We start from the raw sequence: 16,242 nt of genomic DNA, 5'->3' as shown, positions 1-16,242 counted from the left end.
AAACTGACTTGAGGAAAAAGCAGACTTTCCATAGAAAAAAGTTACTAACTTTTTGCTTTAATATTTAGTGATATTTTTTAGTACTGTCTTTATCTTTCTATTGTGTTACAAGATATGCAGAACGTGAAAAAACATCTCTGTGGCGCATTCACATTTTTGAGATCTTTTTTGTTCTGACTTCATGGAATTTTAAATTGATTGAAATTATTTCTGGTAAATAAATGATTTAATAGCATGGTGGGCAGAGATGAGTGACCACTAATTTCATGTTTTCTTTAAAACCCGCTGTTCAGTTCTAATGTTCAGAAATTCTGGTTAATGAGAACACAGCCAAAAAGATTGCCCAGTCCTGACATCATACACATGCAGAACAGCAGATGGATGTTAGATGGAGGAAAAGCTCCAGAAAAACAAATCATTTTGAAACAGAGAAGCAATGAACCAAGTTAAACTTTTATTCTGGAACAAAACATGATCAGCAAAACTGTAATAGCGGGTTTAATTTTTCTGACTCACATGCAGAACTACAAGCTAACTCAGGGTATCAATGAAGAGGAATTTATTTAAAGTATTTACAAACAAGGATAATGATCAGGAGTACTCGAGGTAGAGCTGCTTTTTAGATCCTGACTAAAAATTTTTAGCCGTATCATTTCGGTACAAATGTCATTAGAGTTTACTTACATACTTGTTTTTGTATAATTTCAGAAATAAAGGAGAAAGTAGTGGTACTAGTTAAGCACAACTTTATAACATTTAGAGAAATGACTCTAACTAATATATTTACATGAGATTAGAATCAAACCCATGAAATGGTTGTGCATTTGGATTCCTTTCCATGTACAAAAATCACCTTGCACCTACAGCTGCATCTGAATAAATCTGAGTATTATTGAAAATTTCATTTCTATTAGTTACTTAGTTTCAGTAAGTAAAATTTCTGCAACCCAAATTAGTTATATAGTTATACATTTCAAGCATCTCTTATACAGAAAGGTAGAATATTACACTTTAGTTTGAATTATTGCATCAGTTCTATGTGGCATGAAGCCGATCAGCCTGTTGTTTACTGCAGGATCCTGGAAGCCCAGATTGCTTTAATGGTGACCCATAGCTCATCTGTATTGTTGGCTCTGCTGTTCACTTTTATTGTTTTTGATAACACTCCATAGATTCTCTGTGGGGGTTAGGTCAGTGTAGTTTGATAGTCAATCAAGCATTTTGAGTTCATGGTCATTAAAGTAAATATTGGTACTTTCTTGCAGTGTGGGTAGGTGCCAAGTCCTGCTGGAAAATGAATTTACCATCTCTATAAAACTTCTCCACAGAGGACATCATTAAGGGTGCACACAAGCCCTGTTTATGTCATTTGCCTTGAAAGTCTGGTTTGTTTGGGGAGGTGAGAATGTGCAATCGAACTTTGATGCGAACCAAAAATGTGATCTCTGGTCCGACTACAAAACTATGTCTCGGCTCAGCTGAAGTGAACTCTGGTGCGGTTCAAATTTATATGAGAATGCCAAGATGACCGGAGACCACTCCAAAAGCAAGAAGCGGACAATTGCACAGGGCATTCTGCTTAAAAACAACCAAGACAAAACATGAAAGCCTAACGTTAGTGGCAGAAACGGCTCATGGTCTTTTACCAATGACAGAAGAGAAATCCTACAACCTCTAAATCTGATCCTGCCCCATTTTTGTTCGCATTTTGCAATGGAGGGCGTTGCAAAATATTGACCTCTTGTCTGGAGGTTTTAAGGTCACTTCTTTGAAGAGATCTTGGTGCTGAGCCACCACAGGCGAGGGGCGGGAACAAGTCTTTCAAATGGTTTGGATTGTTTGACACAGTGCAGTGTGAAAGTGACCCACACCAGCTGAAAATGGACCAAATTTTGCAGTTTTGCTCCCCATCGAGCTGAGTCTACTGGACTACCAGGTGTGACAAACTCTGAAATTTTGGACTTCATAAAACACTGTGGACCAACAACCGCTGTCCAAAGTATAACCTGCCTCTCACCCAATGGCCACTTGAGATAGGCAGCAGCCCCCCCATGATCCCACAAGGTTAAGGGCATATAGACAATGGATGCTTGGATACAGCATTATGTGTAAAGCCTGCAACTTTAGCAAAGATCCTCCTCCTGGAGCAGATCAGTTCCTCAACTGTCTGCTGGACTACTGTCTTCACCCTGATTATGTAATATTCTTCTGAAAGAGGGAACTTCAGATTTTCTTTTGCTATAAATCATAAACCATAATCATCAATAAGACAAGCTAAAAATAGTTCCAAAGAAATATGCAAGAATGAGTAAGTCTAGTCTATCTTCTGAAATCAGTGGCAGCAAAGGTTTCAGAAGATGCTAAAGCTGCCAAGCTGCAATTGTTTTTCCTTACTAAGCATAAAATGTATTTATCTTCCCATTCTCTTTTTTTTCTTTACTTTACTTTGTTCTTTCATCCTCAGCCAGACGATTTGAACATGTAAGATGTGAAAAAACATACAGACAAAGAAGAAAGAAAGGACAGTTTTGAAGGAATATGGCTCGTATTAATCTGGAAATATTACTTCAGCTCATCTGAACTAAATTACTGCTCTGAACTCGTTGTTCTCTCAGAAAAGGAAGAGCACCACCGGCAGCCCAGATGGGCAAGGAGTGGTCGGCAGATCTGTGGCCATGACCACAGAAAGCACACGAACCCCTGGCCTGTCTAGCTCTGTAGTTGTCCTTTCATACAGCGGATCAAAAGTGTTTCTTTGTTTTTGTTGGGCCAGAATTTCATGTGCAGGGACTGTGGCTCTTGAATTTAAGTTTTAAGATTCTTTCTCTTTTTTTGTGCTCTTTTCTTCTAATGTGTGGATCGAATGCCTTGTTTTATGAGACAGAAAGAGAAAAGAGAAAAAATTATCCCAAGGTGAAAAAGACTTATCTGGGTAAAAAAAACTTTCTAACAGCAATGAATGATTTTATGGAGGACTAAAGGTTTGTGTAAAACACCAACGACGCTGGAGGTCATGAAATCTATAGTTAGGAGGGTTTTGCTGAAGCTTGCCATGGCTTGTAGTTTCCAGAGCTGAAAAACAGTCAGGAACAAGTGATCTGCAGGCTTTTGCCGCTGATGGAAAAAATTTAAAGGTGTGATTCCCATATTATGAAGGAACACTATCCCGTTTACTCTTTTTCTCACCTACAAGACAGACAGAACATTTTCATTTCTCTCCAAAGAAAGATTGATAAGACCCTGACAGATGTGAGGATTACAACACATCAGCTGCCAGCTGCAAGGAGTCAATCTGTATTTGTTGCTAGGAGCGCTCATTACATCACCTGCTGGGCACGATGGCTAGTCGGCATTAATGGAGTTTTTTATAACCGTGCTCAGATGTTTTCCTCTTTGTAGCATCACTCTGCTGTCGTCATCCGTGTCCCAGTATTTGCCTGTTGAGATGCCAGGAGATTTTCCTTTTATTGAGTGTCTGCCTGACTGAAGGGGTCAACAAAAGAAGACGTTCAGATTGTTTTTGTTCTGACATCAACTTGAATTTTCACTTTTAAAGCATTTACAAGACAGCGGAAAAAGTGTTATTCCTGTCCAGCTTTAATATTTCTTGAAAGATATAGAAGATTATCTTTGAGATTTATCAGACTAAAGTCTTTAAGAGAAACCATCAGCAGCATAGCATGTGAGTGACAACAGGTGAAGGAGTTTAAGCACATGGATGCTTTGGCATGCGCTGACATAGATGGAAGAAATTACACCTCTCTTTGTTGTTGGCACATACTGTGCCAGCCACATTTAATGAATCAACAGATGGAAAAATGTGGACTTCAGTTGACATGATCAGTTCGACTTTAACCTTAACACAATTAGTCCTAAGTCTTATTAACATGTATTTTTTCCCCTGACAACCATAAATATTTTGACACTTACACATCCCCCAATGGTGACACTAGTAAAGATGACAAAAAAGCCATAAAAAATATCATTGCCTTTGATTTCCCAGTTAAAAAATAACTCAATTGATTTGAGGAAGAAGCAGATTGGGGAGAGGGTGCTGTTGACAGTTTGTGGCATTTTTGGAGGGTTTTTTAAAACAAATTTTCACTGATGCATGTTCTTTCACACAATATGTTTGTTTTAATTTAGAGATTGTGCTCCTGCCATAAAGTTATTTATTTGGGCTCTTTCTGGCAAGTGCCAGCAAAAGTAGTGAAGAATGGCATATTTCTGTCTTGTGCCTGGTCTCTTCTACAGCTTGCCATTTGATGTGTGTAAATGTCACCTGCAATCCTTCTTTCATGTAATTAACCTGTGACCTCCGGAAACACGTCCCCGTGGGAGCGGGAAATGTTGCTGTCAGAGGCACACTCGTGGGCGGAGGAGTGGTTTTATATGCAGACTGGCATTATCTACATCTCCTGCTCCTCTCAAAAGGATAGGGCCACTAAATATACCCTGTGAGGCCTTCCCAGGCTCCTTCTGGGCTGAGGAGATGCGGCCGCTGCTTGGGCCGAAGGCCAATGACATGACTGGCGACCTCCACGGAAAGTATTTTTAAGGTCAATTACAGGGTTTAGTGCTTTTAGATGGCCGACCGGTTCTAAGGAGGCCTCATATTAAAAGTTTTATGTGGGGAAGGACTAAAGATCTTTGCCCTAGTTCACCCCAGCTCCCATTGTTAACACAGACCCACTGAGGCTTTCTGTCCTGGAGGATTCCTGGAGTGATACAGTATGCACAACACGTGTGTGTGAAGGAAAAACAAAGTCCTTTCCTTTGCAAAGTCTTTCCTTCTAATATAATTTTTTATTAGGGCAACAGGAATATTTCTGTTCTCAGGAAAGGATTTTCATCAAATACTATGGATTTATTTTACCTTAAGTACAAGTTTAATATTGTACAAAGTGTCTAGTTCCTTCAAATAAGAGATATATTTACTTCTCTCAGACTATATGTATTGTTAATTTAAAAGTTTTGCACAAACTTGAAATTACACAATATATTTCACTTTTTTGTCCTGAAAGTCATACTGCAATATAATTGTAATTGGGGTAAATAAAGATATATATCAGGATTGCCTTTGAATATTGCTGAGAAATGAAGAAATGGCAAATTCATCCACACAGATAGAGATAACACATAGCAAAAAACACACTTTAGTTGTCATTAATGCGCTTGTCCTACTGTCTCACACACACACACCCGCACACACAAGCAGCATTCTTTCTGCTTAGGCCACACAAGCAGACTCGCTCAGCTGACCAACATTTAATATAAATGGGCATCCTGCGTGACGATTTTGGTCTTTTTCATCATTCATTCCAACATGAATCCAGCTGGCCATAAATACAGGTCTGTCAAGATGTGTTTTACCCCACAGAGAGGGGAGTGGCACAAGGTACAGTAGACTCTATTCACTCCTCTGTGTGTTTGGAAATGGGCAAAGGGAATGTTGGAGTTGGTGGCTTTGGTCTCACTGAAGAGGAAGGTATTGATGGGACAAAAGTGAGGGGAAGGATTGAAAGGTCCATTTGTGCAGATGAGGGCTGGACATCTGTGTGTTTGCAGTGCTGTGGCTCTGCTGCAGATGAATGTGAGCTCTATGCACCCTCTATTTTCATCCGGACACTTCAGTTTGATATTAGAAAGACAGCACCACTCAAAACTCCAATACAGTTATGTATCATTGAACTTAGTGTCAGTCCTGTAATTATTGATACTAATATTTTTTATCAACATCCCTTCAGTTATAGGCATAGTTTATGCCATCAAGCAAGCAGGGTGTAAATTATTCTGTGATAGTTTGAAAGTGAAAACTGAGCCATACAATACACTTCTTTTCAAATAGTTGTGCTAAGTTTCTACAAATCCATCTTTAGATACAACATTTCTTTGGACTGGAAGTAAAATTAATGTTTTGACTGGAATCTGAAAAAGAAGTTGTGAAGGGAATTAAAGATTAAGTTGATGGCAAGGAGGCCTTCCAACCAGGATTTGGTGCTCATTACTGAAGCTAAATAATCACTACATATCAATACATAATTTGTGCGTGTTTCCATTGAAATCCCTCGCACAGTCCTCTCTAACAGGCCCACTCCACACATACAGTTTTGTGGTGAAGAGACAGAGAATTGGTGAGAAGTTTAATAAAAAAAACTTTCAAAACTCAGGGACAGGAACAGCAAAGCAAATAATTAGATGTGAATCAGGCTATGAAAAGTCAACAGCTTATAGGAATGACAGATCAGGTGGAATACATGGAGTTGATGAGGCAGGGTAGGTGAATGACATGAGTGCAGATTACTGGTGAGAATGAATAAAAGACTAATGACACAAAAGAAACAAAAGGAGGCATAACAATAAACCAAGAAAGGCACCAATCTAAAGAACCAACATAGAAATGCACAAAGAACAAAGTGTGAGAATAAACTAAGAAGCTAAATACAAAGGAAGAAACTTACATAGCAAGACCTTTCGAGCAATAATCAATACAGAGAACTGACCAGAACATGGAAATATGTAAGCCGAGGTAAAAACAAAGTAAAAATGTATGTTGTTTGTAAAAAGACAATAAATATATCTTGGTGAGGGGTGAATGATGCCATCAGGTCTCTTATGGAGTCCAATAGCCTTTAATCAAAAATCCAAAGACGTTACAGTGAGCAATTACCAATTTCCATGTTTCACGTTAGCATGACGACTATATCACTGCGAACCTCTTACATTGTCCTGCAAGCTAAGGCCAGTAGTAACTATACCTAACAACACTGTGAGAGAACCTAATAACTGTGATATTATTACACTTACCACAAAACTTAAATAAGACATTAGCTGTTTGTATTAAATATGGGTAAGACTTTTTAGATATTGTGCTACTGTAAAAAGAACAAACAACTATTTTACAATCACTGTGTATCCCTTAAATAAGAAATGCAATTAAAATCACAAAACAAGTTAGTAAATATAATACAGCATTAAAAATTATGGCAACGATGGATGTAAGCACATGAGAAATATTTGTATTTCAGCCACGACAATGGTGCTCATCCTCAACCATCAGAGAAGACATCAGCGTCTTATTCAGGTGTCAGCACTTAATTCCTGTATATACCCTGGAAAACTGAATTCATCTTGATGACATTAGAGGAATATCAGTCTGTTGATGCAACTTTACTGCCTAAATATTAATTAGAGTCCTCAAGAAGTGCTCAAAGGAATAACTACCTATCTGAGATATCCACAGTTGCTCAGGTGTCTCTAGTCAAGGACTATTAGACCATGAGTTTGTTCTGTCTCTTTCTTAATTACCTAAATGTAAGACAGGTTCTTTAACTCCTTTCTTAGTTCTTGTTTTACCTAAAATATTCTAATTCATAACCCAAATTGCCCAGACATCGTCACCCTGGGAACATAATCGCTCCTGGCCGACATGACACGGCGAGTACACATCGACAAGCTGCTAAGTCTACACTGGCTGAAGTGTCCCCTGTTTGCCCTGGAGAGGTTCATGTTTTGTGGGTCAGAAATGGAACACCAGGGTGTGATGGTTTCTACTTATTGCTGGTTGGGGTCGCCAAAAGTGTGAAATTCCCAGTACTCAGTTAGTCCGCCGAGCCTGGCAGCTCCAGAAGTCGACAGCTGCACAGACAGAGGGAAGAAATGGATGTGTTTGGTTTGCCACCATCACCTGTGTTTGGGTTAAAACCCGCAGTCTCGTTTGTTCTTTTTTTGTCGTTGTGCCCTCACTGAACTAGTCCTTGTGTGAGTAAAATGCCATCTATTCCTGCTTTTGAGTCTTAATGTAACTGTTTTATTGGCCTTTTCAGGTACCTAGCAGTCAATGAGTCATGTCATAGAGTGACCACATGTAGTCAGTGCCTACAGTCAGTGGTTTTAATTGACAGTTACAGGGGCACTTGTGTTGGTTGTGATGGAGAAGCCTTTCATTGGGGTATTGGGTGTGTCACCAACTTGACCTGGAATTACCCTGGTACTCTGAACGCTCACCGCAACTGTGGCAAAATCAGGTTGAAGATATCATTTTATGACTTGAAAGGAAGGCAGAGCTGAGACTGTACTTTGCTAAAAGGCTGTGTGCATACCAAGCTGCAGTAACTGGGATAAAACACAAAGCTGAAACTTAATCTCTTTATTAGCAGTGAAGGCATTCAGTTATCTATCATTGTCCATGAAACATCTTAAGGTACTACAGTTTTACTGTGGTTTTAAGGAGCTCCATAGAAAGTGTTTCCAGATACTTGACTTGAGCTCACTCTGTTGCTATGGATTACAGTTTTTTCCCCTGAAAGTTGTGCAGTAAAGGCACATGAATGTGACACCAAATGTCCTAAAGTAAACAGTAATATATGTAGTAAGAGTTCAGTGTGTCAGTAAATAACAGGCTGCATTTTATTCCAAGAATTTCAATGTTTTATTAGTTTTCTTTTTACCAGGTTATTGGTCCCTGAGGAAAGACTGGGATATTCTAGAGCTATTAAAAGATTTTACAGGTAATGCAGTGATGTTTTTGCTTCATTTTTCACCAAATTGGAGTTATAGAAGGACTATTTATGCACATTCAACATCTGAAAAGGTGTCTGCGTATCTTGAGGAATAAAAGAATAAAATACATCTCTTGTATTAGCAAATTAACCTTGCTTAAACAAGTTCAGGTCAAGCTATGAGTAGATTACAACTACTCATGTGTAGTTGTAATCTACATATTCTTCAAGTATAAATTTCAGTACTCAAATATCAGTCTTGCACCAATAGCTTCTACAAAAGCTCTTCTGTGTTCCCCTTTTTTCCATCTAAATTGAATCAGTTTCCTTGTAGAAAATAGAGGAAAAGATGTATTACAAAATTATTACTTTTGTTATTTTCAAATGAAATACAACTAGATGCACATTTGATGGCATTTGTAGGCTGCCAAACATGTTTTTTATTTGTTTTTCCTGAAGTTATTTGGTTTTGCACTAAATTTGTTAGAAATATTTATGCCATTAACAGACTTCATGATGCTCAATGTAACCTATTGTGTCTTATACTGTTCAGCCCCTAGTGGCTGATTGTGGTATTGACTCATTTCAGTAAATTCCACCGTAAATCTCAGTCCATTTAGATCAGGGGTGTCCAAACTTTTTGCAAAGAGGGCCAGATTTGATAAAGTGAAGGTGCCCGGGGGCCAATAGTTTGTTCGGACATTTTTTAACTACAAAAGTTTCATGCAAATACACACCGTTATAAAACAATTTTCATTGTCACAATTATCTTTATTTTTCAAATGACAAAATAACCAAATATAAGCCACTCAGGCAACTCTAAAAGCAGAAATTCTGCTTTTCTTTCATATCTGGAGAGTCAGATAACATTGAACAAACTGTATGAAATACCTTAAATTTACATGAGTTTAAAAATATCTTTGCCTCAAGAACATTTTAAACAGGAGTTATAAGTAATGCAAAGTTGTCTGTTATTATTAAATCTTAAAACAAGTGAATTTTGCTCGTCATTTACAATATCTTTCAGAAAGTAATAGTTTGTCACATCTACAGGTTCATAACATCAACAGTAATAACCAAATCTTACTCAAGAGTTTAATAAAAATAAGTGCCATAAATCCAGGTGCATAAATGTTCTTTTGGCTCTTCACTGCTGATAGTGACAGACGTTGCCGTTCAAAATACTCAGTTTCATGTCCTCAGCTCTCAGTGCCACACTGTTACTGCCAGGCAAACATTCGCAAATTCTTGCTTCTTCTCAGGGCAAAATGTTCTCCACCATTTTCATAACACAGTCTTTGATAAATGTGCCTTCAGTAGAAGGTTTGCCATGTTTAGCTATTAACATTAACATCGTAGCTTTGGTGGTATTTTCTTTTGACTCACAGGCCCGCGTGAAGAATCGCTGTTGTGATGCCAGTGCAGCTTGGAGCTGCTTCAGTTTTTCAGCACGGTCACTTCCTGTTAGCTTGTTGTATGTGTTAGCATGTTTAGTCTGGTAGTGTCTCTATACGTTGAAATCCTTAAACAAGGCAACCGTCTCATTACAAATTAGACAAGCACAATTGGCTTGATTTTTAGTGAAGTATTATAATTCCCATCTCTCTTGAAAGCGGCGGCCCTCATTGTCAACTTTCCTCGTTTTCTTTGCAGTGGCCATGGCAGAAATGAGTGGAGAGCGGTTCGCTGCACGGAGGCAGAGACTGATAGTATTAAAGTGGTGCTGCCACCATTTGGTGAAAGGAGGAATTACAGTTTCAAGTTTTATGATTTATTGATTCTGTTTGACAGTGGAGGCGGGCCATAAATAATACATTATAAGACCGAGGCTGCGGGCCGTATGAAATCTGACGGCGGGCCGTGATTGGCCCTCGGGCCGGACTTTGGACATGCCTGATTTAGATGCTGAGTCACCCCCAGTGCACCGAAGTCAAATGTAATTCACAGTCTCTCCCTATGTTTCCAAATGTCCTCAATAAATGCCAATTTCTGCTATAATTAATAATGTACTATTGTTACAGCAATTAACATATTTGGTAATCTTGTAAAATTGTAAACAAAGACTTGCTTTTAGATGTTTGAATAGTCTGTTCTCTGTCACTAAAAACGTTTGATTAAAAGACACAAGACACCACAAGAGGGTTGTCTGTGTTTCTGGTTTTCGGTGAGTTAGTGGTAACGTTAGCAATAAAGCACGCTAAAATTAGTTAATCTCTTCTTTTGCTGTCATTCCACCACCAGCCTGCTCCAGCTGTCTGTCTCAAACCTCAACTCTTCAGCCTACAGAGAAGGCAGTCCATAACCTTAAGTACTGTTTAGTGGACCTGTGTAAATTTGACACCATTATGCCACAGAGAAGGTCTATGTAGGTGTTAATGTTAGTGTGGGAGGCTGCCAGAGATCTGTACAATCCCTACTTACATCATTAAGTACTGCCCAGAAAAATGTTGCTATTTTATTACTTCGTGCTGACATTCCTTTCCCTCTGTGCTTCTTTTGGATCTTTTGACTTTTTCCTAGCTTTTTTGTAAACACTTTAAATGTTTTTTCCCCCATCTACTATTCTGCTTGTTCCTAAGAAGTAATTAAGTAACTACAACTGTATCTGTGTTCTTTTACTAAATTAGAAGTTGTGATGGATTTAGTGATGTGGTGATGTCTCTTGATATTTTCCATCAGGATCAAGGATTAGCTCACATGCCATAAACTGGGGTTTGATCTGGAGCATACACCAGATTTTTGGGTAAAGTCCTACTTTGAACTTTAATGCTTGCCAGTCCGAGTCAGTGAACTGCAGTGCACTTGTAAACCTTGACTGTAAATTACTGTAAACTTCTGGGCCTTTTATTCTTTAAACATATTCTGCCAATAACTCCTTAGAATATATCATTTAACTAAAAAAATTTAACCAAGTCCCTGTTTTCATTCACTTACGACAGTTACTTTGTGTTTCACGACCCACTTCAAACTGGGATAGAAGTATGTTGTGTGTGGTGGCACTGGGGGCATGGTGCAGAGGTTTTCTGAGCTGACTCTATCTGGCTCCTCATAATTACAGACAGTAAACGGCTAATGCTCTAAGGACTATTTTCCCCATCCAATGATGGATTAGCAGTTGTGTTCTCCTCCATCAGAGTATGTTACTTTTACTGTGACATCAGCACATGACTACATGTCCATTTTTAAGGATTGACTGACCATTCACCAGCAGGTCTTTAAAGTTTGACCGAAAATCCTTCAAGACAGGAGGAGTTACTGCCACTTTCTGTTTTGTGGCGAATGAATTATGAGGAATTCCTGCAGACTTTTGAACATGGATGACGATCAAGGGTTGTTGAACACAATTTTAATCGTATATCATACACGGGGGGAAGCTGAGGAGTCACTCAATAATCCCACCCACTCAGTTTCTTGTCTGAGTGGGTGGGACTTAAGTGATCAAACAATCACACCAAAGTGTCTAGCAGTTCGCCATGATGATGCACAAAAAATCTTTTGCAGATAGGATGATGCTTCAGGGAGATATAGATGGAATAAAATTCCAAAATTATCCTATTGGCCTCTTTATAGGTTAAGAAAGGTCGTTCATATTCAGTTTGGTGCAAATTGGATTATGCATTTGTGATTTAGAGTCAACCATATGCAAACAACGAGGGATTGAAATTCACCATTCAGTCATTCCTACAAACTAAGGTTATGTCACCAATTGACCAAGTGAATATTATGAGTCTGGTCTGTTATGACACACAGAAAATGTAATGCAGCTGGGCGCTTGAGTGTGGAGATTTTTCACTTTGATGTATTATGACAAATTCTCAGATTTTAGACTTGGCCACACCCAGATGCCTTGATGCAGCAAAAACCTTTTAATCATTTTTGATCTCCAATGTCAGTCCAGAGCCAGATTCAGAAGTCTGCATGTCAAAAGATGTAGGGGGAGTTTGTTTAGACACAGCATGTGTGAAAGAGACAAAATGGCAGCTTTGATTCAAAATGTCTGACTTATTATTGGGTTTGGACCAAATTTGATGATTCTTGGTCAAAGTTTGGGGCAGATTTTTTTAATGATTCTAGTAGGAATCCAAGAGTCCACTTCTGAACGACAAAAGCTCAAAAAAACTGAAATGTTAGGGTGGCCAGACAAAGTCTGGAATTAAATCTGATATAAATATCTTTAGCATTACATTAAATAGACAGATCATGCTTAAAAATGATTTGCTGGGTCCAGCTCATTTGAATTCAATTGATTCTTCAAAAAGTGATGGGTCAAAATTCCTTCATGGTGATGTAAAATACATACTACCAGTTACTGCAGACACTTGATTCCAGTTGTTACTGAGGGGGAATAGCCATTTCAAACAAGACCAGATGGCTTTGGATAGCTTAAGTCATAAATTATTTTATTCTTAATCGGTCAGAGTAGGTAGGGCTGCAGTCATTTGGAATCAAGCCAGAATTCATTATATAGAAGTAAAATAATCTTCATCTGTAGAGACAGAGAATCTGCATGACAACACATGAGAATAAATATTATTAAGAATCTGTATAATGGCATTTAACTAATGCATCGTTTCTTCCTATCCACCATTAAAACACAAGACTAACTTGAGCTGACTCTACCCAGCCCATCATAATTACAGACAGTAAAATGCTAATGTTTTTAAGTCTATTTTCTCCATCTAATGTGGAGAGACTTCATTTGCCATGTGAAGGAGGGGACAGAATGGACAAAGATTTTGAAACTTTATTCTGGGTGTTGTCCATGGAAGCAGCTTGCAAAGAGCTAAAGTAAAATTAGGTTTATAGATGCACAAGTACATAGAGACAGACATTATCCCCACCCCGTGAACCTAAAACAGACACAAATACACTCATGAACAATGTTCTTTTGATGTGATTTCTCTCACAGAAAGTCTTAATTAGCATTTACAACAACCCCAGGTTGTATTTGTCATTTTTCCCTCATTAACTTTATGCTTTGAAACTTCATAACTGATCTTATGTCTCAGTGTGAGTGTATCCAAGTCTCTATTTCTGTCTGCCTATGTCATGTCAAATTATTCCTCACAGAAATTAGTCAGTTCTCTCCATTTTGTTTTCCTTCTTTATTTGTGCTTTATATTCTCATCTGCAGCCACTCTTTCTGTCTCGAATGTGATTCTACCAATTTCATCTTAAGTATAAAAACTAAATTTGGGACAGTGCAATTGATGTAAAACATTAAGATTATATAAGACTGATACAGTGATAAATGCTGCCTATCTGTTTCTCCACTGTCCTGATTCTTCTTGTCCCTGTCTGCCTTTCCTGTATTTTGCACTGGTAAGCTTTGAGATGGGAGTTTTTCTTTTCTTTTTTTTGGCAGTCTGCTACCCCTCTTTTTGGCTGGGGCAGGCCCTGGAGCGTGCTACTGCCTGGGAGTGTGGAAGGGAAACCGGGAGGTAGTCAAGGAGGAGAGAAGGGATGGGAGGGTGGGGGAGGAGGGAGACCAGAGTGGTGGAGGCGTGTCTTGTGTTGGTAATGAAGTCTTCTCTTTTCATCCTCAGACGGCAGAGTGTGAGCGGACGGGCCTGGGGTCTGCGCTGCTCCACAGCCCTCCCTGTCTGTGAAGTGTGCCGAAAGCGTCTCCACTCTGCAGCGTTTATGCATCCCAGCTCCCGTCTGCCGCAACTAAATGACACAAAGAGTCCGAGCCTGAGACAAACCGCTACAATCATGAGTCTTTTGCTTGTGTTGGCTTTACAGAAAAACCTTTGAGGTAAGACTTCCTTAGTCATTACTCCTGCAATTCTCTATAACTATGAACTGTATTGCTGTCTGCCCAGTCTGATTGTTGTAGTGGGGGCACAGGAGGGGTGGTGGTATATTGGGGGCTGTACATCAGGAGTCACTCCCACTTTTAATACGCATGTGTTTGTGTGTATTTACTCTCTACATCCATTCGTGAATTCTCACATGAACATGCACTTATGAACTTAGTCTAAGTTTGACAGTGAAAGAGTTACTCTGACAATGATGAACTGCATCTTTGAAAGAAGGAAACTGTCACATTCTTGAAAGGGGATGTCAAGATGAGATAATTTGCTGAGAACTTTGGTACTAATTAAAGGTTGAGTAAGTAATTCCCCAGTAACACACTTCATCCTCTTTAGCAAATGTCTGCATATGATCAACTTGTGTTCTAGTCTAGGGTTTTTCGTTTCCTATAAATTGGATTAGTGATGTAAATCAGGCTCCAGAAAAAAACTCAACCAGCAATAAGTGCTACATATTTATTCTCCTGAAGAATTCTTATTATTTTACACAATAAGACTTCATTTAATTCTCTAAAAACAGCTGTCTTTTATTTTTATTTTTTTGGTAGCAGTGGGAGAGAAAACTGTAAGTGGCGACTCTCTCTGTGGTTGTCTTGGTCAGAGGTGACAACATGGGATGTATTATTAAGAACATTTTGAAATTGGTTGTGATGCTGAATTAGGTCAGCAAGTTCACAGCTGACCGAAGGGAATATGACTAGAGCAAAATTTAGTGGACACAGACTAACTGACCTTTGGCACAAAGTAGGTCAGCTGATGATATCGCATTAATTCAAGGGCATTTTTTATGTAATCTAGAATAGATCTTTGAATCATGCTGGTATTACTGCTGTATGAAACATTAAACAGAAAGCAAATCTATTTCATGTACTAAATGCTGATCAGTATGAACTGATTTATTAGATTTTGTCTCTTGGATTTTAAATCAAAGAATTAGAGCATAATTTCAAACTCTGGCACTGTTCTGCGTATGCTGGCGTATAGATAAATAAACTATTATGTAGATCTAGATCTTTGATGCATCCCACATTTGACTAATGTGTGTGTGTTAGAATAAAGGATGTGGTATTAATAGTTTTCTATTTTGTCAGGACTCAGTACACTACTTTTGCCAGACAATCACCATATTTTTTTTCCACTTCTAAACAGCTCCACATGGTAGTTCTTATGCTGGATACAGAGCATCGGATAGTTCTCCAGTGGTAGAAAATTAAAAGGAAATATGTCAGGATCCCACCTCAAGCACTATGAAGTTAGTGAATCTTCAGCAGTGTGGAAGTCGTGTCTGCATAGCATGGCATGAGATTAACTATTGTTTTTATTGAGACACTGCTGCAAAATCTTAGTTCCAAAAATTCTCTGGCTGTCCGGTTTAACTATAGATAAAACTGCAAAGACTGTAGTATTAGATGTTTTTACCTAAGGCAGTGTAACTTCCCACACCATTAAAATGTAAGGCCCAGAGTCTAAAAATGGCTTTAAGGTGATTTACCGGTAATTATTTTTTCCCTTCATCTTATATTCCTATCTTGAAAGTTGCCTGCCTTTCATTTGTTTAATCAAGCTGCGTGTATCATGTTGGTTAAAATTTGATGCCCCAGTAATGTGCTTCCATAATGTTTGTGGCTGTAACATTTAAACAAAGACTGCTTTAAAGGCATGATTGTTTAGGACTTGTGTTCAAAAATCTGTTTTCTATATAATGAGTGGCTCCACCTACAGGCCATCATTAATATTGCATAAGTTACTTTTGTTAAATACAATGTAATTGATGGTTGATAAAAGTGGCAATATCAAACTCAACCACACTGTATTTTTGTGTGAGCTGTTAAACTGCACATGGCAGGTTATTGTTTGTTTATTTGCACTACTGAAAGCTGCTAAGTACAAACGGATGAGTCGGCTTACTGGGGTTCATCTCTGTA

The 16,242-nt window shown here is 38.5% G+C and overlaps 1 protein-coding gene across 2 annotated transcripts in view; it reads left to right on the top strand.

Moving 5' to 3' along the window:
- The window catches only part of znf469 (zinc finger protein 469), a 226,993-nt gene that overhangs the window by 160,177 nt on the left and 50,574 nt on the right, over positions 1-16,242 (top strand). For both annotated transcript variants that reach the window (XM_023349913.1, XM_014469969.2), the window contains one exon: positions 14,048-14,259. The gene's annotated coding sequence lies outside the window, so the exon portion shown is untranslated. The remainder of the gene's footprint in view (positions 1-14,047; positions 14,260-16,242) is intronic.

Source organism: Xiphophorus maculatus, chromosome 2 (assembly GCF_002775205.1).
Source record: "Xiphophorus maculatus strain JP 163 A chromosome 2, X_maculatus-5.0-male, whole genome shotgun sequence".
In the NCBI taxonomy this organism is placed as follows: domain Eukaryota; kingdom Metazoa; phylum Chordata; class Actinopteri; order Cyprinodontiformes; family Poeciliidae; genus Xiphophorus; species Xiphophorus maculatus.
This window is presented reverse-complemented; position numbering and strand designations above follow the sequence as displayed.